Source organism: Phodopus roborovskii, unplaced genomic scaffold, assembly GCF_943737965.1.
Source record: "Phodopus roborovskii unplaced genomic scaffold, PHOROB, whole genome shotgun sequence".
NCBI classification, from domain to species: domain Eukaryota; kingdom Metazoa; phylum Chordata; class Mammalia; order Rodentia; family Cricetidae; genus Phodopus; species Phodopus roborovskii.
Genome location: NW_026126571.1, coordinates 24767904 through 24795164, shown reverse-complemented (window position 1 = coordinate 24795164; position 27261 = coordinate 24767904).

The following is a 27261-nucleotide window of genomic DNA, read 5'->3' as shown; positions in this document are numbered from 1 at the left end:
ACTTTACGGAACTGATAATATGATAATGCATGTTGTAGTTGTTCAAGAAAGATATAATCTACAGACCTCCAGTTTGGAAAACACCACTGGCCATGCCTAGTTGACCCTGAATGCACCTCAATGTGGTCAAAATTGAGTCTATCTTTTGTTCCTGAGCCCATCCCCCAGAATGGGGATCCACTGCTTTGATTACTATAATTATCCAGCTATACCTTGTAAAAGGCAGAAACCTCAGTCAACTTGATAGAGCATCCTTTACCTCTTCTTCTTGCCCTTGGGCAAAGAATGTCCTAAGTGCATCACAGAGTCATCTATTGTTCCTGTTCCCACTGTTGCTCTTTTCCATTCTCTCTCACCTTGGGTAGCTCCTGAACCCCAAATTTGTACCCAGATAGATCGTTTGTCTTGTTTTGCTTTATTTTATCTTGCTTTGGAAATGGGAAGGCAATCAGGAAAAGGAAGTGATCCTTCATGCATCGGGAAGAGAAGAGAGAGTAATGGAATGTCTTTAACATGAAGGCAGAGACAGGGCTGCTTCAAGGGAAGAACCTGAAAGGGTGTTTGCAGGTTGTTGACCTCTTGAATACTGAAAATAGCGCCCCCAGCCTCAGCCTGTGATGCCTTTTTACGGGATCTAAGGAAAAGGGGCTGGTTACTAACAAGCAGAGTTTAGGTGATTGTTTTGATTGATAGATCCGATACTTTTTTCTACTGTGCATGCCTTTTCCTACAATTCCTCTGATTTTAACTATGTGTATGCAAAATAGTCAAAGGCCTAAGATGGTAAATAGAAGATTTACCCAAAGAGTTCATTTGAAGGATACAGTTTGCCCTCCTAAAATAATTCAGCCTAGTCAGCTCTTCTAGTCTTCCTACCAGATACATGGGGAATAGACTTGAATAGAAACTTTCTATAAATATTACTATAACTAAGGATGGAGAGATTTCTATGCTATTGTTCAGAGATGGATGAAAATGGCTGGTCCCCCAGGCCCATAGGGCGTGGCAGTATTAGGAGGTAGGGCCCTGTTGGAGTAGGTGTGTCATTGTTGGAGGAAGTGTGTCATTTGATGTGGCCTTGTAGGTTTCAGATGCTCAAGCCAAGCCTGATGTCTCTTTTTCTCTTCCTGCCACCTGCCCATCTGGGTGTAGAACTCTCAGCTCCTTTTCCAATACTATGAATGCCTGCATGCTAACATGCTTACTACCATAACGATAATAGACTAAACTTCTGAACTGTAAACCAGCCACAATTGAATGTTTTCTTTATAATAGTTGGCATGGCCATGGTGAACTTTCACGGCAATAGAAACCCTAACTAAAACACCAAAACAAAGGTTAAAGGGTTCTTACACTTGCTTCAGAAATGCTCTGGCGAGAGAGGTTAAAAGGATAGGAAGATGGCGGAGGAAGGGTGAATGCCAGCAAAGCATACACCATGCAGGAAAGAGACATAATGAAACACATCGTGGAAAACATACATCAATGAGCAGCTTTTCATCATGAGTATCTGGGGCTTATTGGCCCCTTTGAGTTTCCGAGGGAAACTCCATAGAAGGGTCCCTGAGAAAAGCGGAAGCTTCGTTCCACATCAGAGGTCACTTCTGGGGAATTGGCTCTCCATCTCTTCTGGCCCTGAGGCGCCCAAGGGTTCCCAGCGGGCTCCCCTTACTTCCTATCAGCAGTTCTCCTGCAGCCTCAATCTCCTCACCCCGGCTTCCCTCTGCTATCTATCATCTGTTCATTTACCCATGGGAGGGTGGGGCACCTCGGTCAAGCCGCAGAGCAATTTTACTGTTGCTGGGGGGTATTTTGAAGAGTGGCACACATGTACAGAGTTCAGAAGATTTTAACTTTCTCCATTGTGTATTTGTTCTGTCTTATATTCATCACTTAGCTATTTCTTCACTCAGGCTTTCTGTTTGCAGTGTCTGCTACATGCCTCTGCCTTCGCTAATTCCGCATCTGCTCTGAAGCCCTCAGTGATTTTGTATGGAGCCTTCCCCTGCTTCTTGTGCTATTTGGTTTATTGCTACCATGTGACTCTTGCCTTGTCTTTGTTTTCTACCCATTGTGAAGCTTTGCTTCCTGGCTTGTATTCTTTTCATTTGAATCAATCCTCCCTCTTATTGTTAGGAATGTGCTTGTGTGTCCCTCTATCTCCTGCCGAATGTGGGAGCCAGCAGGCAGCGGGGGGTGGGGGGGGTGGAGGGGGGCAGCTTCCAGGGCTATCTGCCCTGCCCAACGCCCTTTTTGGCAGTCAGATCTCATCTCCCTCACCTCTCCGATCTGTACCTGCTGTAGCCCTGGGAAAACAGAAGCCAGTTATGAGCAAGAGGCCCAAGGACAGCGGTTGATCCCGAAAAACGGTTTTAATTTGTCTCTGTCTCATTTGCTTAATGCTGATGCTGGCTGGCGGGCCTCGGCTGCTGACCAAGCTGAGTGGCTTGCTTTTCATCCCATCCTGCAGCTTATCCGGTCCACAGATGAAGCTGACAGCTCAAGCCATTTCCCTTTGTGACCCTGGTCCTTTGTGGTCACTCCTCAAGGACAGTCATTCATCTTTGGGTCTACAAGTAATTAAAGCTGGAAGGAGACCTGTTCTTACTGGCTAGCCTTCCTGGGTGAATCAGCATGACAGGTGAGAATCACATAAATGAATATTACCTAGCAGAAACACCTTGACGTGGTCTGCTCTGATGGCCAAGGCTGGGAGAATTGCCCACCCAACCTGTGCTACTAGCAGGTGGAGCCAGAGGCTGCCTTGTCATAAATAGCTATGAAAATTGACCTCATTCATAATTAGGCAATTCATATTTCAGAAAGATGCAAAGCTTAAAGAAATGTTTACCTTTCCGCAAATGATGTATGATGCCATGTTTGAAAAATGGGGGCTTGGGATTGAAATCGATCCAAGTTAAGGATCTATTTGGGCAGAGTGCAGCAGGTAAATCTCCAACAACAATGCTATCTCCTGGACTGGAAGCCAGCTTCTCAACATTGCACTGTGTACTGTGAACACAACCTCATTTGTATTCACCGTTTAATGGCCTCAGTGGCATAAGACAAGTGGGGATTTTGCAGGATTTGCCAAGTCAAGAGACACACTGGCAGTTTCTCCTTAGATAGACTCCCTAAGTTCAGTATTCTACAGAGTCCTATCATTTCTGAGCCAGCATCTATGAGTTCTGTGTAGGGATCCAGCTCCTGGGCAGAGGCTTGATAGGGGCAACCCACTCCTGTTCAGACCTAATTAAAAAAAAACAAAACAAAACATAAAAACTTTAAACTTCACAATCCCTCTTGCTCCACAACCTTTAGGAGTCATTTCTCATTAGCAGGAGGCCACCCTACTTCCTCACAGCCTCTGCTCCTAGGCTGTGTGTCCTAGGAAGCAGCTCATTGATTCATTCATTTGAATTGTAGTCTTTGGGTGACCACTGTGTCTAAGGGGCTGTGTGGCAATGGCCATAGGTGACTATGTGAGAGCTCTCACCTTACAGGAACTCACAGTATAAGACCAGAGTGCTGGAGGTGTGTATGTTACTAGTGGTTGAACCCAGGGAACAGTGTTGGGGACAGAGTTGCCCAGGGGTGCAGGTGTCTGGTGCAGGTGTCAGTGGTCAGTATATAGCAATAGAGCAGGCTCACATATTCGTGTTTATTAATAAGTAAATCCACGTGGTGACGTGTGCCTTATAGAGCAACGAAGGCTGAGTACAGTTAGTGGAGAAGGAGGTAGGCCTACTTACTATTTTCCTTCATTCAAATAATTCATATATTTGAGCAGCTAATATCACAGGGTCAAAGAAATCATAACTCTACAACAAGACGGATACTGAGAAGTCTCACATTTACCATTGTCTTCTACACCTGTCTGTCTTCCCACAATGAGCTGTTCTTGTCCCATTTTTATTAATGTTGGCAACATTATTCCAGTGAGTCCTTATGCAAATGAAATCATGTATAAATACAGATACATTCTTACTTTTTACCCTTGCCCTCACCAGTCCCTCACCAGTGGTGGCATACCACATCAATAGATTTGCTTTTTGGTTTTTCTTAATTTGCCATTATATTTTGGAGCTATTTCCCTGCCAGGGCTATTGGAAAGGCTTCATTCCTTTCTGGGCCTGTGTGTTACACTGTAGGCCGGAGGAACCTTATGGAGAAAGACATTCCAGCACTTAGGTTTGAGTATGTCTCCTCTCCTCTTCTGTCTCCTTCTCAGTTGTTACAACCCAAAAGATGGAAATGTGTTTCTATGCATCCTTTGTAAGCTTACCTTTAGGGCAGTCCTATTTCAGAGGCATCCCAAAGGAAGTAAAAGGGAACTTTTTCTCCCTTCCTTCCTTTCTTCCTTTCTTCCTTCTTTTCTTCCTTGTACTGGGAATTAAACACAGAACCTTGCTCAGGCTGGGCAAAAGTCCTTCCACTGAGCTGTACCTCTAGCCCTTTTTGTATTTTTAAGATTGAGAATGTGTCTCCATACGAGTCCCAGCCTGGTCTTGAGTTTACTTGATAGTCCCACACAGACTTTGAACGTGCAGTCCTCCTGTGACTCACTATTTTTAAAGGGGTCCTTCCCTAAGCTGAATCCATTGCAGGCAGGGATTTCAGCAAAGGAAATGGTGTCATGGGAACTGAGAGGTCCCGAGTCCTGATGCAGGAGTTACCTGAGGGGTTCCTACATTGCCAGGCATTCAGCCCACAGGTGCGCTCCAGCTGGGGTAGGGGAGGGGTGTTTTCTGGTCCACTGTACCTTGGATATCCCAGCACACACTTAACCCTGTCCTCTACCTAAACTAAAGGCATTGGTGAGACGAGCCACAGGAATCTCCAGGAAAGAGCATATGCAATATTCTCTAGGTCAGTTTCTTCTAGGAAACCCTCTGGTGTGTAGTGAGTAGGATCTGAAAAGAAAACAAAGCTAGCATCGGTGATAATTATTGCTGATTTGTGTTTTGCTTTAGTATTTGAGACAGCTCTACTGCCTTGTGTGGATGCTTCATTTCTGTCATATTTTACCCAGGGTTTTTCTGCTCAGCACTTGCTGTGGTGGTGGTGGTAGGTTGTTGTTGCTGCTGCTGCTGTGGTGGTGGTGGTGGTGGTGGTTGCTGTTTTTCCCCCTTCCACTTCCATAGTAAAGGAGCTCAAGTACACAAGCAATTTTTTCCCACAGAAGGACATGGGCTGAGTACAAGAAAGGGCCCTGGCTGTGCTGGTTTGCTGGACTGGCTGCTATTAACTTGGTTGTCCTAACAATGACTGTGGGTTGCTACAAAACTGATCTACAGCCTCCAGATCAATACGACACTGAACAAAATGAACACAATGGCCATGTTGTCATGCCACTCGATCACCTCATCACATAAGTGCATAGAAAACAGACAGCCAGGGAAAGCGTTTGTTTGCTTTGGAGACTATAATGAAACACCTACCTCAAACCAGAGTAGAGCCCCTGCCTGGTCATCCTCCCCAGAGAAGGATCAGAGCATCAGAGAGACACAATACAGTTCCAAATGCTGGCATTGGTGACCTTAGGGGGAGCCATTGTCTGTGGCAATTGCCCACTTAGATAGGAAAAGAAAAGGCTGCCCTGAGAAATAATGACAATGAAAGCAGAATTAAAAAAAAAAAAAAAAAAAAAAAAAAAAAAAAAAGGCTACATGGCTCAGCAGTCTAGAGGCAGAAGAAAGTCCTACTTGGTCACCCAGGAGAACCTAAGCATCCTGGCAGGAGGCTGGAGGGGGAGGAAGAAGTCAAGGACCAGTGGGGTTCCTGGAAGCCGGAATGCTCACAGTAAGTTGTCTTCTGTATGTTATCATCTCTCTCCACATCTTCAGCACCATCTGCTCCAAGCACCTTGGTGTTCTAGGTACTGTGGGAAGGGATAAGAACGGGGTTTATCGTATAGATAGGAACTCAATTCTGCTTCCCTTTGACTCCTCTATTCAGCTAAGTCATTCAACACACCCAGGCAAGCCTCAGAGCGGGAGGCAGAAGATGAGAGGGAAAACGAGTCACACTGTCAATGTCCGGCTGTGGTCACCAGGCATCCTACCCTGGCAACACTCTCATTGTCTCTCTGATCTTCCGTTGACACTCCACATGATTGACACAACTCTGCTTTGTTCCCAAGCCCGGCAGGTGTGGCTCATCTTAGGCTCCTCCTCCTTCATCTTCCCAGGCTCTGTTGCTTCTGGCCACCTCCACAGGAGAAAACACTGTGAGTGATATTATACCACCCTTATGCCAATCACCGCAAGAGGCACACAAGGCTCAGACCCAGTTCTTAGTAGAGGCACCTGGGGTTGAGGCTGCAGCCCTGGTACCCTGTGGATACCAACTTCTAAGTGCTCTTCTCTTGTTCTCCTGTGTGGCAATGCTGTACACTGGGTACATTCCACATCCCCCTACTCCTGGCACCAAAAGATGTTGGTCTTTCGTTGTTATTGTTTGTTTTTTACTCTTTTACTCTTTTGCCTCTTTGAGGTGCCAGCCAGCTCCCAAATAAATACACACAGCATCTTATTCTTTCCAATAAATGTCCAGCCTTAGCTTGTCTTATTTCTAGCCTGTGTTTCTTAAATTATCCCATCTATCTTTTACCTCTGGGCTTTTATCTTTATCCTATATACCTGTCTTCACTTCCATGGCTAGTGGAATAGCTAGGTAGCTGGTCCCTGGAGTCCTCTGGCTTGTAGATCTCTCCTAGATTTCTCCTCCTATTTATTCTCCCCACCTGCTAACCAGGCCTACCCTTTCTCCTGCCTTGCTATTGGCCTTGCTATTATTGTCTGTTCATCTCTTTATTAGACCAATTAGGTGTTTTAGACAAGCAAAGTAACACAGCTTCGCACAGTTAATCAAATGGAACATAAAAGAATGCAATACATCTTTGCCATCATTAAACAAATATTCCACAGCATAAACAAATGTAACACATCTTAAAATAATATGCTACAACTAAAAGAGGCTGATATCAGAACTCTACCTCTTTTCTGAGAGAAAGGACAATGTAACAATGTCACTGTTTTCACCCAGTAGGCATCATCAGATTGAACGGTGTCATCTACAGGGAACTACTCCGGAATTCTGAACTGCCATGTTCACAGGCACCTGGTCCCCCAAAGTGCATTATACAACAGTAGGATACGTGGAAAGCTTTTGCAGTTCTTTTACTGCCGACGAAGCTGGTAGTTTGGGGAGGTTTGTTTATTTGTTTGATTTATTGAAAGTGAATCTGGCTCCCGATGACGCGTTTCCTCTCTGAGCCTTCAGTGACTGTACAAGTGCTTTATGCAGATTATTTAAATAACAATGTGGTGGCCCAGCCTATAATCCTGGTTACTTTGGAGACTAAAATGGGAGAATCACACTGACAAGGCCTGTCTAGGCTACAGAGTGAGTTCAAAACCAGCCTGGCATCTTAGTTAACCCCAAAACAAGAAAGAAAAAGATGACTGGGGGATGCAGCCCTGTCTGTGGTCAAGGGTTTGCCTCAGTCTTAGGCTCACCAATAAGCAGGCAACAGAGGGGAGGGTTGTCAGGTGAGACTCGTGGCCTGAAATCATGCGAATGTTTCTAGGTGCCTTTTCTGAAGTAAACATCTGTGTTTTATTTCTAAAATCAGATTCTACAAAGGGTTTGCGACTCTAAGGTCAAGAACTATTGCTCTAAGCCAAGGCCACTAATCTGTTTCCCCTTAGCTGTTGTGTCTCCCCTGATCACACTTTGGCACACAGGAAATAATTAAAGATCTGTCTTCTTGTTCACCGAATTAAAACCTTAAAACTTGCAAATTTTATTCAGGCCCAATGTGAGGATGGCACCTTACAGTTCTAAAGGGAAGGCGATGTGACACTATCACTTCTTGGTCACAAGGACTAACATCTGTCTGCCCTCTACCCTCTTCCAGGTGTCGCTTCCTGGGGTTGGACAGCACATGTCTTCACAGAACATGGCTACCCTGGCTTAACCAAGGTTTCTGTGAAGGGCAAAGCTCTCTACCCACTTCATATGGCTTGTTGTGTGCCACACTTCCCTGGGGATATGAAGGTACATGTTCAGCCTGCTTTACAGATGCAGAATGACTAGACCATTGTCTGGCTGGTACTTTGACCTTGAACTCCGGATGAGTAAGGTAACAAACCACTGTTCTTTAAGGTATTCAGAGTATGGTCCATAGCTACAGCAGCCCCATCTACAAGCTAGCCCACACCTACTTCATGTGGTTTCAAGACGAAGAAATAAATGCTTTCTTGTTTTGTGTAAGACAGGAGACGAATATAAATACATAGAACAAAATGTAAAATGGCTCCTTCTCAGTCTATCCATGGTCATACTGACAGTAATCCTTCTAGAACATTTTGTATATATTTACTTTACATACGTATTTGTAGCTATGCCCACACATAGTTATTTTGTACCTGTGTTTGTGTGTGTATGTATGTGATCATATGTGTGTCTATGCACATGTACATGCATACATGTGCATGTGGACGGAAGATAGGGGTCAATGTTGGGTGTTTTCCTCCATCACACTCTACCTTACTTTTTGAGACTAAGTCTCTTCCTGAACCTGGAGCTCCCCAACTTGGCTTGTCTGGCCAGCCAGTGAGCTCCAGGGATCCAGTTGTCTCTGCCTCTGCAGCACTGAGATTACAGGCATGAGCTGCACCAAATTCTTACATGTGTACTGGGGACCTGAACTCAGATCGGCGTGCTCCACAGCATGCATTTGACCCTTCCTTCCTCAACGCCTCACATTTCCTCTTTACTCCGAGTTCTCACTGCCTGTCACTGCTGTCCACATACCCAGGTGATGCTTATGATTCTACTGGGTGTTGGTGAAAGCGCTCTTTCTCTTCAGCTACACACTGAATGGCTGTGCACAAATGTCTTTGTATGTGTGCATGCATACAAAAATCTCTGCGTTCTAATAAGTATTCCTGGAGAGAAAGAAAAGTTCAAACAAAGGGACTTCCCTTGGGCAAAGTGTACTAAGTGTACTAAGTAGAAAGAGCTTTAAGAGCTTGCTAAGATGAATGCTTCTCTGCATTCAAAGCCAGGTGTGGATAAAAATGTAGAAATGCAAGTTACATGGATGTTCTCCACCCAGCAGCAGTAACCATGCTGCCACAAGTGGGAATTATTTACCAAAAGCTTCTCCTAGGGCTCAGCCCAGTTCCACCTACTAAAATTTCATCTTTTCCCCTCAACCCAGACAGGTGCTGCTCTCTCCTTCTGTGGCCTGGGAAACTCCTGCCTTTTAAAAACAGCAAAATGAAAGACAGCTGTCTCTTCACATGGGTCCTGTTGCAGAGTACATAAGGGACTGGAAAGAATGAACTTAACTTGGCTTCCTGTAGTGTTCTTCAGTTGATACACAAGCTAAAGTTCTAGAGTGGTAAGTCTCAAGGAGATGGGAAAACTCCGGCTGGAGAGGAGGAGTCACCAGGCCTGGGTACCCAGGGCTGCTATTTGCTGAATTTTCTAGTCTGATGTCCTTCCTGCCTCACTCACCAGAATCCTCAGAAGTCTCCACTCCCCAGTGCCAAACAAATGAGGCATCCAGCAGCCAGGGATAGAAGGATTTTGTTTACTTTGCTGCCCATGGAAAGAGGGAGCCCCAGAACAGGAGGTTATGGCGCAGAGGGTAACCCTGGAGATGGAAACTCAGGAAGAAATAAAGGAAATACTAGCCCAATACAGGGCAGGAAGATGTGAAGAACTGAGCTTTTGCTCGCTGCGGTTTCCAGGCCCCAAGGTTGGCCCCGGCAGTACAAAATGCCATACATCAACCAGGCTGGGTCAATGTACCCAGATACTTTAGTAAATACTATTCTGACTGCTTTTGTGGGAGTACTTGTAGTTTCATTTTTGGCAGGGGAAGGATGAGGTTAATATTTGCATGAATTTTGAGTAAAACAGGTTACCTTTTGTCGTGTGTGAACCTCATCTAATCAGTAGAAGACCTTAATGGGGGGGGGGGGGAGTAGACCGCCTCTGCACAAGGAGCAAATATTGGAGCAGATTACCTATGGACTACCTTTCCTGCAAAGTTTGCAGATATCTCTCCCTCCTTCTTCTTCCTTCGCTCTTTTCTCCCTTCTCTCCCTCCCTCCTTCTCCCTTTGTCTTGCATTCTGAAGTGTACAGCATCAGTCTGGGCAGGATGGGGTAGGTTCCTGTCCTGTTGATTCTGCTCTCCGAAGAACCTTGCCATCAACCCCTCCATGTGTTCTCAAGTCATGTTTATGTCAAGTCAAGTTTATGTCAAAATGTATGGCTTGCCAGGCCTGATAACTCCAGCTACTCTAGAGGCTGAAGCAGGAAGATCAGGAGTTCCAGGCCTGATTAGGCTTCAGAGTGAGTTCGGTGCCAGCCTGGGCAATTTAATGACACCCTGTCTCAAATTAACAAGCAAAGGAGAGCTAGAGGTACAGTTCAATCTTGGAGCTCTTACCTGGCATGCATGAGTCCTGGGCTCCTCTCCCTAGCAGCAGGGGCCCGTGAGCCATCCTCTTGAAAATGTGCCAGACCAAGACATCCTGAAAGTCCAGGCCCGTGGATGACTGGGACTTCTGCTCTCTTCCCCTTCCGGCCCAGCTGGCATGATTTGAGAGAGCCTGGCCTCATGGAGACCGAGAAGACGAGATGTCCAGGGCCCTGTCACAGGCTCCATCTGCAGCTATCATACCATCTTGCTGAGTCTCAGAGGCCTACAGCTCAAGATGGCTCAGAACTGCCTGGCTGAGCTCAGGAAACTCCAAGGCATTGTGAACATGAAGAAATTTGATCAAAACACTAAGATTTGAGGCTTGTTCGATATATAGCAATAGACAACCTGCCTTAAAATTTGGCCCTCCCTCCCAGGTCTTCAGGCAATTAATTACTGCCAACCACGCTGGGCCAGACTGGAGAAAAGGCACATGGTTCCATGATCTGCACTGAGCTAGCCAGCTGAGAACTACTGTTCCTGCTCTGTTCTCAGGCACCCAGTGATTTGCTCATTAGCAAAAGAAAAAAGTGGCCTTGCAGTTTTTAACTTGTAAAACCAAGTGGTCTTGTTGTTGGGACAGAGGCAGAGCCTTTAGAGGGAGTCATTTGAATTAACTCCACTGTTATTTTCTTGGTAGGAGCCTAGCCTTAATGGCTTCCTTTCAACATTAATATTACACTGCAGTGCCCAAGGTCATTACACATCCAAACTACAGTGGATCTGGGCCAAGGTGCTCATAAACTGTACTTTATGGCCACCACCGGAATGGGCTCCCTCTCCCAAGAGGAGGTTCATTCCAGTTCTATTTAGGAGACTGAAGTTAAAGCCTGTTGATGCTGACTTTCCAATGTAAACTTACCTAAAAGAATCTAAGAAACTCGTAGACTCTCGTGGTAACAGGGCCTGAGGTTTACATTCTACATGCAGTGTGCAGAAACCAATAATGAAGTCTGCTTCCTATAAATAATCAGCATTCATTGGATCCGCTTCGTGAAAGAGTTGTCAGGGGGCTCAGACTTTAAAAAATAAATTTGCCACAATTTATGGCCTCAATGTCCCCTTCTTCCTGCTCTTTGTGGAGAGGGCTGTCACATAGAGAAAGACCTATGTGCATGAAGGAAGCTTCAGACTCTCCATGTTCTGTTACAAGTTAAGCCTCCAATCTAGTCTGTGGCTATTGGCCACAGGTGTGTCTTATTCCAGACATTTTTCATGACTATAAACTTCCCAAGCTGTTCCCAGGACTGTCCACCTGTACGTACATTGCGCTAAAGCTAATGGGGTTAACAACCCCATGCAGGCTCCACTCCAGGATGCCTAACTCAGCTTGCCTGCTATAGAGTCACATCCTGACAATGAAAAGCCATACTACAGCTGCCTTTTCTTCTCCTTCTGTCCTTCCTGCCCCAGATGCTAGGCAAGTTTACCGGGGCCACAAAGGAACTAACTGTTCCATGATATGCTGCTATAGAATAGTGATCAGCAAATTATTATTTTTAGAAAGGGCTACATTGTATTTTAGACTGCATGGTCAATATAATCTTTATAACAGCTACAGTCATATGAAACAGTCATAGACAGCATATAACCAATAATTCCAACTGTTTACATAAAGCTATATATGTAGTGATGGATGGAGGTCAGTTTTGATCCAGAAAGCCACAATTCAACAATTCCTGCTATGGGACAGTAAAAAGAATACCAGCTGTATCTCCACAGATTCTACCTATTTGTTGCTTAGAGCCATGGGAACACGATCGAAGAGGCGGCATGTCCATTTCTGCCTCAGCTCTCAAGACATCCAGATTCCTCCTCTGTCTTTTGGAAAACCCGGTTTTGAATCCCTGAACTGCCATGGGGAAAGTCTGAAGACCCTGCAGAGATTATGGAGACAGACTCTGAGAGCATAGGGAGAGGACAGAGCCCAAGTGGAGCCATTGCCACCAGGGACCAAGCAGAGAACTAGTTCCTCTCAGGAAGGCCAGCTACCCACTGAATTCAGCTGACTTCTCTCAGCCAAAGCCAGCTGGGCAGAAAAATTACCAGCCCAGCCCTGTCTCACTTCATGATACAGGGGACTGATTGTTCTCTGAAGTTAGTTTATGAATCATCAGGACAGGTTATAGATGGACAGGCCCAGAATTAATTCAAAATCCGTTTTCTTTCCACTTAAAGATCGAGTAGAGTCCTAGCATTGCCCATTTCCTTGTTTTGTGGGGTGGGTGAGGTGAGGCTTCACCGGTTGACCTTGTTCCTGAAGCATGAACTTAACCATTTCCGACCACCAAGTTCTCATGGGCACACACATGCAAGTCAGCATGTCTGAGAAGGGTTGTGGTCTAGCAGCACAGGAGGGCTTGGATGTGGCTATGCATTTCCACAGGGCGGCACACAGGACAAGGCGCAGCTGAGCAAACATGGCATTTAGGAAGACTTGCTGCTCACACTGGCTCTCTGGGGTTTCTCTGCCCTTCAAGAAGGGAAGGTTCTTGTTCTGTGGTTACCAGGACCTGGACTTCACTGTTGGCAGAATCTGGGCAATGGGCAGATTTTCCCAAGAAAAACAATTGAGGGGCATAGATTAGACTATACTTCAAAGAGTGTGTGTAGAGGCTGAGGGGAAAGTTAAGATATGTGGAAGTGAGGGGAAGGCAGACATGGAGAGAAGACAGCAGACTGTCAGCCCCTGACATGAGCTGGAGACTCTGATCCAGGTGCGCGTCAGGGAAGCATTCTGTAGTGACGCGCAGAGACTAAGTAATAGCCTAGAGTTGTACCTGTTCCCTGCGTCCAAAACAGAGGTGGAGGACAGACAAAGAGGTTTTGCTGAGATGTTATGAACACTGTCCCACCTTCATCCCTTAATTTTTTTTCTGAAAGACTAAATAATATGGCAGTTGTTTGATTGGTATTTGTTTGTGTATACATGTGTGACAGAATAGGGAAGGGGGAGTGTGTGTATGTGAGAGAGGGAGAGAGTATGTGTGAGAGACAGAGTGTGTGAGAGACACAGAGAGAGTGCATGTATGAAAGTGTGTGTGTGTGTGTGTGTGTGCGCGCGCCCACGCGCGCGTTCGTGCGCGCCTGCATGCGTCTGTGCGTCTGTGACTGTCAGGAGCGGGGGAGGGGGGAGAAAGTGTGCGTGTGTTGAAAATGGAAGTGTTCCTTCTGAAGAACATCCCCAAAGAAGCCAATAATCAACCTACCTATAAGGCTTCTCATATTACAGGCCCTTAATCATTTGCTTTATTTTGCTAGCTGCAGTCTTGGGAAAGCACACTGACCTAAAATGATCCCAATCACAATGTGTCAGCTGATGGCATCTGTGGGAGAAGAGCAGAGATCCTGAGCATTCAATGAACTGATTTCTGAGGGTATCACCTTGTCCTTGTCATGGCTGACACTGGCTGGAAATGTCTTCAAAGACTATCAAGAGTCAAGGCGGATCAAAAGTTAACACCAACAAAATAAACAAAAGTGGAGACAAATGGCCCTAATTTTACCCAAATAGATAGTCCTTGAGAGGACATTTCCAGTTGTAGCTAATACAGAACATCTGAAAATTCTGGATCTACAGGTGAGGAGGTACAGGCCTGTGACCCCAGGACTTGAGAAATCACACCAGAGCATCATGAGCTCCAGGCCAGTATGAGCCATGTGGAGAGAGAGCAAGGTCCTTTCTTAAGAAACAAATGAATGAAAAAATAAAATTTGCTGTTTCTCCAATAGCACTGACAGAAATCAAGATTTGCCATGGGGATTGTGGTGGGAAAGTGAATTGAAAAGGACATAGTTATGTTTTCAGTGATTTTTAAGTGAGAAAAATAGGGGGTTTCTCCATATTTACTTCACGGAAGGACCTGTAAGCTAGTATGGATCCATTTTTGGCCATTCCCATCATCAGTGTGCAAAAACTGAACCACAGTGATCTCCAGCTAGATTCTGTCTTCACAACTGTATCATTTAAATCCTACCTATATAACTCAAAAAGCCAGTAACCTTTTTGTCTAAATCTCATGTTTCAAGAGGAAATAGAAGGTTTCAAAATCTTTCTTACCCCTAACTGTGTGTGTGCTTTGCTTCCCTGATGTGTGTGCAGCCTCAAGGAAAAACCTAGGGTGACATTTCAGCTTTGACAACCATGCATCCACAGGCTTCTTGAGATTGGTGCATAATTTTACAACATTATCTTAACTTTTTTCAGAAGAAAGAGTAAAAACCATAATTAGAAAAAAATATATATCATGTTGGCTTTTTGTGTTGATTTGGGACAAGAGAAGCTGTGGTAAGACTGGCTGTTTTTGTTGACAGATCATAGGTAGTGGGACAGAGGCCATGAATCTGCACCAGCAGGCTGGCCTGACCCCATGCTTGCTTGGCTTGTTTTGCATAGGGCCCTCCCCCACCTTCAGTTGTATTCAGTTCTCCTTAGACCTAGCTCCATGTGGTCATGATTGCTCATTAGACTCGCTATCCCTGCTTTATATTGCCTCCCTCACCTTCCTGGAAAGTTTTCCCTGGGTGTGTGCTATAGGTATTAGCTCAGTAAGCCAGCCACTAGCAGATCTTCAGGATGGCCAGGGAGGGAGCTTGTGTAGAGCACTTGCTCAGCATGCAAAGGGCCTCCATCTTCACCAGAACGAATGAATACACAATAGCAAAACCGTACAAAACTATGTATCAACTGCCTTACCTACTAGGTGGTCATGGAGAACGGCAGCCTTTGGTCCCTGCTCCCTGGGGGTCTGTGAATATTGTATTTTATTTTGCACAGACTTTGTGTAACTCAAAGTAATAGTTTTTCAGCATCTTAACTTCCCACAGTGACCTTGTCACCCTCCCTCCGAGCTCAGTCTTCAGTGTCAACAGGCTCACAGGCAGAAGACTCACACAGCTAGCATCCCTGATGTTTACCCTGCAAGATGATCAGTTTCCACAGTGAATAAAGCCCCAATTCGGGCTTTCCAAATGTTTCTTGGTGGCCTAGGGAGACTCTGTAGCTCTTGTACCTCTCAGCATTTGTTGATTCATTTCTCAGTTTCATATTCTGAAGGGAGAAATGTTACAAAGCAAAGACTTACTTTATTCTGAAAAGATTGAGCCAATCTCATTAGCACTCACTTGAAATGACATTCCTGTGTGTTAGAATTCCTTAGTAAGTTCCCCTCCACACACACACCAAAAAAAAAAAAAAAAATAAAAAAATAAAAAATCTGTGTAGCAATAATACGTGTTTAAAAATAAAAGCCAGCTGCTCATCACACATTCACAGTTTCTTCCCTCACCCCCTCTTCTGTGCAGGGCACACAGGAAGTCAAATTTTCAGTTTTGTTTTGCTTTTGAAAATCATCTACTGCACAGCTATTTCGTGTGCTCAGAAGTGGTTATTTTCATGGCCTGCCTCCCTAAATAAAGGGGCTGTTTATCTATTTAACACATTGTCCATTTCTATACTTCTTAGGCCAATGGGAATGAAGACATAGACAGCTTAGAAGATTCCTGTGCTATTGCACTACTTAGGAAAACCGTTGTGTTAGTTACTTTTCTTGTCACTGGGATCAAACATATGACAAAAAGCAGCATATGCATAAAAACGATGGTTGTGGCTCACAGTGTAGGGGATAGCATCCTCTGTGGTTTGGAAAGTATGGCAGGTGGGGGTGGGGAGGCAGTGCTGTCTGTGATGACAGACTGCTTGCAGGTCTCATACAGCAGCAGGGACCAGAGAGAGAGCCATGCTGGTGCTTATGCTCTACTCTCTGTTTGCATCTCTAGTTCAGTTTGGCACTCCAGTCCCTGGGATGGTGCCACATACTTTTAAATTGGTCTTCAGTTAATTCTTTCTGGAAACATCATCACAGGCACACTCAGAGGTATGTCTATACCCAGCCAAGTGGACGAAAAGATTTACCATTGCAACCTCATCTTAGAATAGCATTCTACTCTCCCATCTGCCTTTTTATTTTTGTAGGAGAAATGTCTAAAGATAGTAGATGTGGTTAGCAGATTGAAAAAAAAATGGCCCCGTTCTCTATCCTTCTTTCTGTTCAGGCATGGTGGTGGGCCAGTTTAAAGCCTGGTCCTCAAGAAGCCTGGTATGTCTCTAGTTTCTCCCTAAAGTTTGTCATCAACATGTGAATAACACAAGGATTAAACCCCCGGTGGAGAAGAAATCAAGGAGAGCTAAGCCAAAATATCCAATTGGGGCCATTTGTCCCTCGGTCAACTTTTTGGCTGCTCAAAGATACAAGAAAGACAGTTTCCAAAGCCAGCCAAGTTTAGCCCACATCTGCAGAACTGCCCCGCCAACCCACAGCTTTGTGGAAAATAATGACAAATTGTTTTTAAAGCACTATGTTTTGGGGAGGTTTGTTATGCAACAATAGCTATTTGATGCTCTGTGTTATTAAATATTCATTTTACATATGCATGTGTTTTACAGGGTGTGTGGGCAAAGATGCTACTGCATTGTACCTTGGAATAAAGCTTTATCCCTCATGGAATGAGAGGCAACACAATCTCTCTAAATTTTGTAAGGAAACTAGTAACTTGAAGAAAGAGTGAATGAGTAAGAGATAGTGTGTGTGTGTGTGTGTGTGTGTGTGTGTGTGTGTGTGTGTGTGCGCACGCACGCGTACACAGGCAAGCACATCATGTGTGTGTAGTGCTTGGCAAATGATTGGTGCTTGAACAATAAAAGATACCAGCATGTTTATGCTGTTTCTGTGCACATGTAGCCTTAAGCTTATGTGACTCATAACTAACAAATGTCATCTGTCTGAAATTCAAAGATTTCAGCCACTAGATGGTTACCTCTGGGAATGGTCTATGTGCCTGGCCCTCTCAAGGATACCTTCCCAAACCCAGGCCTCCTAAGTTACTTCCTTTTCCTAGCAATACCTTCAAGTGGTCCTTCAAGACTCAGATATTATCTGGCCCTGGCCTTTGTTTTCTAAGACCAATCCTCACTTCTGCTCACCTGCTTTGTGTGGCTGCACTGGCCTTGACCTTTCTCTGTGGGTTTTGTTTGTGGCTACTGACTAACACATATCACTGTGGCCCGGGCTTCTCTGGTCATTTACTCTGTCTGGTTATTCTCATTATTATACTTTTATCAGGGTTCTATTGTGACAAAGCTCGGCTGGATACTCACCGTTTTATCTCTCTCCATGAGATAGAATTCATTTCCTAGCCCTGTCATGTCTTCAGAGCTGTGTGAATAGTTCTCAGTAGGACAACTTTGACCCAGAAAGTGATGCACATTCTTCTAGAATTAAATATTCAAAACACTCTTCTCACTCTGTGTTTAGCTGTTTGGAAAGTATAGAGTATGAGATAGTTAAAACCCAGAGGACGACAAGAGTACTAGATGGAAAGGTCCCTGATCCCCGAGTCACTACCACACACAGAAACGCCGGAGCAGTCATATCTGCATGTGTCTTTTCCTTTTTTTGTGTTGAGTCCCTGGAGTTCCTTGCTTTTGTTTAAGATTTATTTGTTTTCTTTTTATGTACATGAGTGTTTGCTTGCATGTGTATGTGTGAATCACAGGTGTGTCTGGTGCTCCCAGAAACCAGAAGAGGGTGTTAGATCTCTTAGACATAGATTCCAAGTTGTTGCACACCACCTTGTGGGTGCTGAGAACTGAACCTGGGTCCTCTGCACGAGGAACAAGCATCCTTAACCACTGACCCAGCTCTCTAGCCCCAGAGTCTCTGACATTTTAATGACTGTGAGTATACAAACAGAAACTAACACAACAAATACCTATTGAATGCCTATCACCTTCAGGTTAGTGGGCCAGACACTGAGGTTATACAATGACAGGGTCTCCCTAAGGATGGCATGTCCCAGAGCCATGTACACACACACACACACACACACACACACACACACACACACACACACACCACTGTAGATGGAATCTTGAACTTGTTTTATGTCCTCCGTTCCTCCACAGTTATGCCAAAGCACAGATCACAAGATTGCACTGGACAGGTTTTATCCCAACCACAGAATGCTGGCCACAGTGTACCTGGAAGATGCAAAGTAGGTACTTTACAGAGCAATGGAGTCATTGTTGAAACATGCATAGCTTGCTTCCTATGTAAAAAGACAAGCTACTTAGATAGAGGGAGCTTCCCTCTTTATGTCTTTCTCCCTCACAGGGGAAAGACGAGTTTGCTTTGCAAAAACAAAAGCCCCAGCAGTGATACTTACTCAATCATAACTAATTTGCATTTTTCCAATTTAGCCTCATAGCCCTGTAAACATCTCTCCTTCCAAAGATTTCTGGGTTTTCATCTGCTACTAAACAACGCGTTGGTAGATAAGTGAAAGGCCACATTTGAGCCTTTCTGTGTGGCTGGGATGGAAGGGCAGAACTTCAGACCGTATTTGCTTGTTAGACATTGCATTGCCAAGGAGCACTTGAAATCAGAAGTGTCTGCTGGGCGCAGGAAGAGGGGTGCCAGCGCCCAAGTCCCGAAGCATCTTTCAGGCACTTCCCTACCTACCCACAGGTGGAGCACCAGGAGAGGAAGCTGGCTGTGGAGCCCTCATCTGTTTCTGGGTTGTAGTTCTGACAGAGTGAGATCGGCTGGCTTCGATAATGGATCTGCTGGATGCAGATAATTGATTTGCAGTCTCTGTCAGTTAATCATTGTTTCTGCTCTTTCCCTAGCTTTCATCGGGCTCCCACGGACCTGCCCAGGAGCATGCGCACTGGAGCACACAGTGCTCGTCATGCTGTCAGATCCCATATGCTTTTTTCTTGGCAGATTTTAGGTGGGATTTAAATGAAAAACACCACACAGTGCTCTTTGCTTCAGAGTAACTAGATTCAACCTCAGTTTACAGACTATAAAGGTGCATATAAGGATAATTTGACACTAATAATACTACAATGTGCAATAAATCATATTTTTGAATAGTGTTAGTTAATTAGATTTCTTTCCATGTGAATCATTTAAAATTCCCTCACTGAAGAAAGAATCCTGTTTTTTGGATTACTATTCAACTGACACACAATAGTCCACCAGTGAATTAAAATGATGAAGTTTCTTTTGTATGTCAACTTAAACAAATCCACTTTTTAAATATATATATTTAATATATATCCATATCTATATCTATATACATACATATATATGAACCTCGAGAAAAGATGGAAAAACTGACCTAGTAAGTCTTAGAACCTTAAAGCTACCCCAGATAAAGCCACTACCAGAGAGTTACAAACCAGAGTCTTCCTGCTCAGCACAGTTGAAATGACTGTTTTATCTGGACCTGACTTTCTTTGGAACATTTCTCCAGCAGGAAAGGAATGCCTGACACATAGTTATTTTTATTAAGTATTGAACTACATTGCTGGTGGAGATTCAGGCTTTGAATGTCTCCCACGTGGGATGTTTCAAATGGTAGGCAGAATGACTGGGCTGCTACAAACTGTAGACTATGGAGAAGAAAGCTATTTCTCCATTTGTTTCCACTAAACCGTAATATTTTTTTATTAGTGCCAGGTTGATAAATTCAACTGAAGTAAATATACTGCTGGGTTGATTTCCCTGATTTACTGCCTTTACCTCTTTCTGAAATTCTTCCTTAGTTAATAGAAAAATTCAGAAGGATGTACCCTTGGATTAAAATTCTGATGAAGATGCAGGGAAGAAACGAGAGGTAATGATCAATGGAGAGCAGGAAGGGAGTTAAACGATGCTTTGATGTAGACTTTGGCTTAAGCCTCTGCTCACTATAGGGTCTGGCCTAAGGGGACAGGTGGGCTTACTGAGGTCTGTTGTCATGGTTACTAAGGAGCCTCCTGAAAAGGGCTCCATATCTGGTCATTGCTGGGATTCAGAAGCATATCGGTACTACAGGAGGGCAGGTGAGAGAGTATAAGGGAATCCTAGAGGAGAAGTGGGCTGCAGAGCCCATTTAGAGAGATTTATCTGAAGAAAAGAATAGCATCTCTACTCCAGCCTTTAGTCAGCCACTGGAACGGAACAGGACTACTAATACCACAGAGTGTCTACTGTTTGGCTCAAGCCCTCGGCCACATCTTTAAGCTCTCTGCCTGAGTCTCCAGGGAAGAAAGCTAAGACGTGAAAGTTTCTGTAACAGACCAAAAGTATTAGGCACAGATGGCCAGAATTTAGGGCATTCTAGCCAGGAGGTTGGGGTGTTTGGTCTCCCCCACATCAGCATATCAAAGTGACTTTGGCCTATGGTCCCTGAAGCATTCCTGAGCAGGGAAATGCCCTGTGGCTATAGGAAAAAGAGAGAGTACAAGGCCAGAGCTGGGACATAGCTGGTCCTGTGGAAGAAGAGGGGTCTGGTGAGAGCCAGGGATGTCATGTGGTCAACAGGACCATAAGACTCATGAAGGACACCTTCCAGGGATCCCAGTTGTAATGGGGAGTAGGGGCTGGCATCTCAAGAGATTGGAAGTACTGTGTGGCAAGTAGAGGCATCAAGGCCAGCACAAACAGATTATCAATGTGAAATTGTCTCCTTCATCTTGAGAGACAGCAGCAACCTAAAGAGACTTGCCATGGAGACAGAAGAATACAGAAAGAGATGTCCTTATAAAAAGAAGTAGGCCAAAGAAATTTTCATTTTAAAAGTTCTGAAAAACTGTGTGAAGAATTGAAAAGCCCTATGCATGAAGGCTCTCTGCTGCTGCTTTCTGGGGCACCCTTATCTGATGCCAACTTGCTCGAGGAAAGGGCATCACTAATCTCGTTTGCACATGATTAAACAGAAGCTCAAGGTATTTAAAAGTAACACTTATCATATTACAATGCCAGGGATGGTGAATGCTTTTACTACATTAATGCCTTTCTCACTCAACATTTTATGCCATACATGGTTTCAGACAGAAAACTATGCAAAACAAAAAATAAAAAAACACAAATGTCTCTACAAATCAGCTACAGGAGCCATGGTGTTGTTCTTGTCATTGTTGGGTGAATATAATTTTTTCTTAAAGAAAAATGTGTAAAAAAATATTCTTGGGAGGTGAGAGGAATCTATTGCATGACCCTGTTACACACTCAACAAATGATTTTCTGTTCTGGGTGTCTGTTTTCTAGGGGCCATTTGCCCACCCATTGTCATAGTCACCTTTAGACTCGTTTTCTAGGACTTCTGTAGTGTACTAACACAAACTGGGGCCTTAAAACAGCATATTGTCTTCTCATTCTATTAAAAGCCAGAAATGTGACATCAGAGTCTCAGTAGGCTCAAGTCCCTCCCATGTCAGAAAGAGTCCCTCCTTACTGCCTCTGCCTGTGGACATGTTCAGGTCATGGCAGCACAGTTCTAGTATTTCTATATCTTTTTGTAGCCTTGGTCTCTGCCTCTCTGAGCCTTAATTTATCTCTGTATGTAAGGAAAAGCCATTAGATTCTACCCCACCTTCAATCTAGTATGACTCTATCTTAGCTCATCACATTAGCAAAGAGCTGGTTTCCAAATAGGGAACCGTTCACTGCCTTTGTAAAGCCAGGGCATTAGGAGCAACACAGTCCAATCCAGCTGCTAGTGTCCCTGACCCCTAGGCAAAGCACACCATTGAGGGCTTGTGGGGTGTCACTCTGTGCTCCCACTAGGTCACAGCAGGCTGCAGAGAGCTCCACTTGCTGCACTGTTTGAGAGGTCCACATGGCTAGGACCTCAGGGTGAACTCAAGGAGCTGAGTATGACCCCAGCTAAGAGCCACCAGCAAAATAGAAACTTGTTTACAACAAGGAACCACACACTCCCAACAATCTGGATGAGTCGTAAAATGGATTTTCTTTCAAAGCCTCCAGACAAAAACAGCCGGATGAGACCCTGGGCATAAGTACCCAGGTAACTATACCCAGGTTCCTATCATAAATAGCTGCTAAATTCATAATGATTTGCATGGTAGTTAATCTTGATTATAAACTTGACATTTAGGAACTACTGTTAAAACAAACCTCTGAACATGTCCATGAGAGACTTTCTAGATTATGTGAATTAAGGTGAGCAAATCCTAAATGTGGGCTGCAGTGCGGGACTCGATGGGAAAGAGAATGAACTGAGCACAGCGTTCCTCTCTCTGTGGTCACTGACTGCAGGCACCATGTGAGCAGCCGCCAAACCTGCCCACCATGGTGAACTGCACCCTCAAACTAAGTCCCAAATCAAACCCATTTTCCTCTAGTTGCTTTGGGATTAGGCATTTGTCACAGAAGCGGGGAAAGGAACTAACACAATTTGTCACATGGTGACAGAAAACAAATGCATCATTTTGGTGACTTTCCTTACAGGCTCACCTTCAAACATCAAATGACAGAGACATAAAATCTGGAAGAGACAAGAGACTGGAAAACTTTGTGTCCAACTACATTCTTTCCTCCTTAGAAGCAGACTGGGTGAGTTCATCACAGCTCTGCCATTATTGTGTATGCTATAGCTTCCCCAGGAACTTTACCTTTCCTCCTGCTTAATGAGACAGGGTTGGTTGCTGTTCTTTGTGACCAAAACAACACCAATTAACACAAAATAATGTCCTGAGAGCTTACAGAAAATAACACAAAGGGTAGTGTGAACATAAAAAAGAAAAGCTGTGATCTTTAAAAGAAAGGTTCCGGCTAAGGAAACTATCACAGCTGATGTTGAGGGATGCTAACTGAGTGTTTTATTAATTGAGCCAGTTACCAGGCTTTACATATAGAAGCCTCCTTAATCTTTTCAAAGACCTCATCAGACAGCTAGCCACTGCTATTAATCTCATTTCTCGTTGACAGATTGAAGAAGTGGCCAAGCTGAGACCTTAACCTGGGTCTTTCTGACTGTAGAGCTTGCTTTCCCAGTTACTAAGCAATACTGATTGTAACAAAATAATTAGAACCCCATGTTGGCCCCAAGCCCCAGCACTGAATTTCACTCTCTGTGACATGAAAGATTAAAACCTCACTTCATAAATAATGAAGTAAAATCTAGTGAAATTGCAAAAGTTATCTTCTGATAATACCAAGTGAAAGTCATTTACGCCAGAGTAGAATTTATCAGACTCTGCCTGGTTTCCAGGTACTCCTGAGTGCTCCTTCCCACCGGCAGTGATGCTGTGGACCCTTCCAATGTGTGGTTCAGACCACCCTGGTCAGTAGAGACAAGTTCACAGCTCTGGCTGCTTTCTTAGACCCATTTAACAACCAGAAGCCCATAGTATGACACTCAAGTTTGGGTGAATTCTTATGGTTCTCCATGCAACTCTTTTCTGCTGTCAGAGCTGGGAGCACCACTCAAAGGCTGTGCAGATGTTGGGAAGGATGAAGAAGCTTCTAAACCAGTGGCTGCAGCCCACTCAGCTGGGACACTAGAACTCAAAACTAGACTTCAGCCTTTAACTCCAGAGCCAGGCTTCATCTTAAGCATTTACTCTGGCTGTGGAGATCAGCCTTGTCACTTAGTCTAATTTCTTGTTTTAGTGACCTGTGTCACCTTCCAATTCCTGCTGGTTTGAAACTTTCCCTCTTTTCTGTTTTGCTGCAGTTTACAAAATAAAATGGTTGGAAGTCTGGGATCCATGCAAGCTGTTCCTGAAGCCAGCCCCTGTTCCCACATTATCCTGGTGGGCTAGACTTTGCTCCAGGAATTCATACTTACAGTCCTGTCCAACCATCAACCCTACATACCTGTCACCACATTGCACTTAGTGAAATTCTCTTATGCTCAAGTAGGATCATTTAACTGAAAGTCACACAATTTTTGTTGTCAATATGTTTCACCCCTAGGAGAATCTAGTTGTGTTCAAAAATGGCTTTTAGAAGATAGAGGCAATTTGTAATGTTTTACAAGTGCCAGTCAACAAGAAAATGCCTACTTTATGTTAAATATAAATTCATTCACTTAATACTTTACTGCCAAGTACCATTGTAGCTATGTGTGGCACAAGATGGGCCAGAGTCCTGCTCCACAAGCTTGGCATTCATGGCAAGTGAGGCAAAAGTTAATCTGACAAAGAAAACACTACTGTGAGCCAGGTGTGGTGGCACACATCTTTAATCCCAGCACTCAGGAGGTAGAAGCAAGTGCGTCTCTATGAGTTCGAGGCCAGCCTGCTCTACAAAGCAGTGAGTTCCAGGACAGATGGGGTGATTATACAGAGAGACCCTGTCTTTAAAGAAGAAAAGACTATTGGGAAAGGGTAGTGCAGTGTGGCTGGTAAGGCAAGGTGAAAGAATTGTGACTTAGTGAAGGTAATTGATGAAGACGTAGTATATGAATGAAGTCATGTCTGAGAAAAAAATGTTCAGAGAAAGGGAGAAGGAGGATAGACACACCATGGAGGTCACAAGCTTGGTACTACCAGGACCAGTAAGATGATTCTGCAAGTGGAGTGGTGGAAAGAATCCAGTCAAAGAAATACTTTTAATGCCAACATAGCTAGTAGGTATTCCATTCTAAGTGTATGGAAAGCCATTGGCAGACTTGTAGGAAACAGAGCATACTCTGAGCTCTGTGTTTTGAAAAGTCACTTGAGTTACTAGTCTGAGAAGAGATGCTCAGGGTCAGGAGTGTAAGTAGAGGGACAAGTAAGGCAAATGTATAAATTCAGATAATCAAGGACTAATGGGCTTGCAATACAGTTAGACATGGGACAAGTATTTGGGGACAGAGATGAATCCAGAAAGGTCTGGAAGTATACAACAGCTATTGTGGACTCAGTGTCCATACTCCCCAGACTCCCGTGTTTGAAACCCAGACCCAGGGTGATAGCATGTACAACAGCTATTGTGGGCTCAATGTTGAGTGTCCATACTCCCCAGACTCATGTGTTTGAAACCTAAACCCATGGCGATGGCATTAGGGACAAGGCCCACAGTTAGCTCACTAGGGTGCCATAGGGCTGGTGTTCTACGAGGAGCCCTCATGTCCTTCTGGTCTTCTTTCTACTGAATGCAATGTAACAAGAAGCCAGCAGGCTACAGGAAAGGAGCCCTTACCAGACCACTCTGGCATGGACTTCCTGAACTTCACTTAATTACCCACATCTGAGAACAACACTGTCCACCATGCAGAATGCTTCTGTTCAAAGTAGTGGATTTCTATAAGGTGTCTTCACGCATCCTTAGATTTGGCTACCCGCTCCTGCCTTCTCCTCTACCAGTACTCCTATCCCTGCTTAAATCCCTGCTTGAATATTAACCTTGAATATGTCTCCCTCTCCTTTCATGTCACCTGTGTCCAATCTCCTCTTATTGAATCCCCTCATCCCTAAGGTCATATAGCTTTTTCATGCGCCCTTCATTTTGGTTAACCCTTTTACCAATATTTTATTTTGCCATTCCCCACCTGTTTCCATGCTTGAATATTTCTGCTCCCATAATAGTTAGAAATGGGTCGCTGTGGGCAGATTTCTAGACTCCTGGCTTCTACCTATATTCCAGGTTAAACACACAAAACAAAAGATTTCAAAGCTAATACTCACATAAGAAAGAGAACATGTGATACATGTCTTTCTGGACCTAGATGATCCTCTGTATGATTTTTTTTTCTTGTTCTATCCATTTACCTGCAAATTTCACTTTTCTTTATGGCCAAGTAATATTCCCTTCTATTGTATATGCGTACCACATTTTCATTACCCATTCACCAATTGATGAACATCTTGGTGGGGTCCATTTCTTATATCTTGTGAATGGAGCCACAGTGAACATGATGAACAAACATCTTTATAGAAGGGCATAAAGTCCTTTGAGTATATGCCCAGATTATACAGGTAAAGGTGGCTCATGTGGTGGGTCTGTTTCTAGTCTTCTGACTTCCACACTAGTTTATATTCCTGCCAAGTATATAAGGGTTCTTCTTTCCCTACATCCACACCAGCATTTGTCCTCAGTTGTATTCTTGACCATGGCAGGATGGAATCTTAACGTAGTGTTCATCTGCATTCCTGAAAGATGAGGATGTTGAACACTAAAGTGTTTCTAGCCCTACGAGTTATTATTGCTGTGATAAAGTACTATGGTCAAGAATAAGCTAGGAAACAAAGAACTTATTTTAGTTTACAGATACAGGGAGCTGGAGGCTACTATGGTGGAGAAGGCATGGCAGCAGGAAACAGAGAGATCACATTTCATCCACACACAGGAAACAGAGAGATCACATGTCATCCACACACAGGAAACAGAGAGATCACATGTCATCCACACACAGGAAACAGAGAGATCACATTTCATCCACACCCAGGAAGCAGAGAGATCATGTTTCTTCCACACCCAGGAAGCAGGAGATCACATTTCATACACACACAGGAAAGAGAGAGATCACATGTCATCCACACACCAGAAGCAGGAGATCACATTTCATCCACATACAGGAAACAGAGAGATCACATTTCAGTCACACACTGGAAACAGGAAATCAGACAGGAAGTGGCATCAGACTATCTGCATCCAAAGCCCACCCCCAGTGACACACTTCATTCAGCAAGACTGCACCTCCTAAAAGTTTCATAGCCTTTCCAACATGATCACATGTTCAAGGACATGAGCCTGTAGGGGACGTGCCTTCCTCAAATCACCAAACTAGCAATTTGTAGTTATTGTTTTGGTAACTTCCATAAACCATTTTTTAATCAGGCTGCTCATTTTCTTAATGTTGAATATTTTAAGTTCGTTGACTATTCTAGATATGAATGCCTTGTCAGATGTAGAATAAGCAAAGGTTTCCTGCCAGTCTGTGAGCTTCCTGGTTACTGTTTTGGTGGTGTCCTTTGCT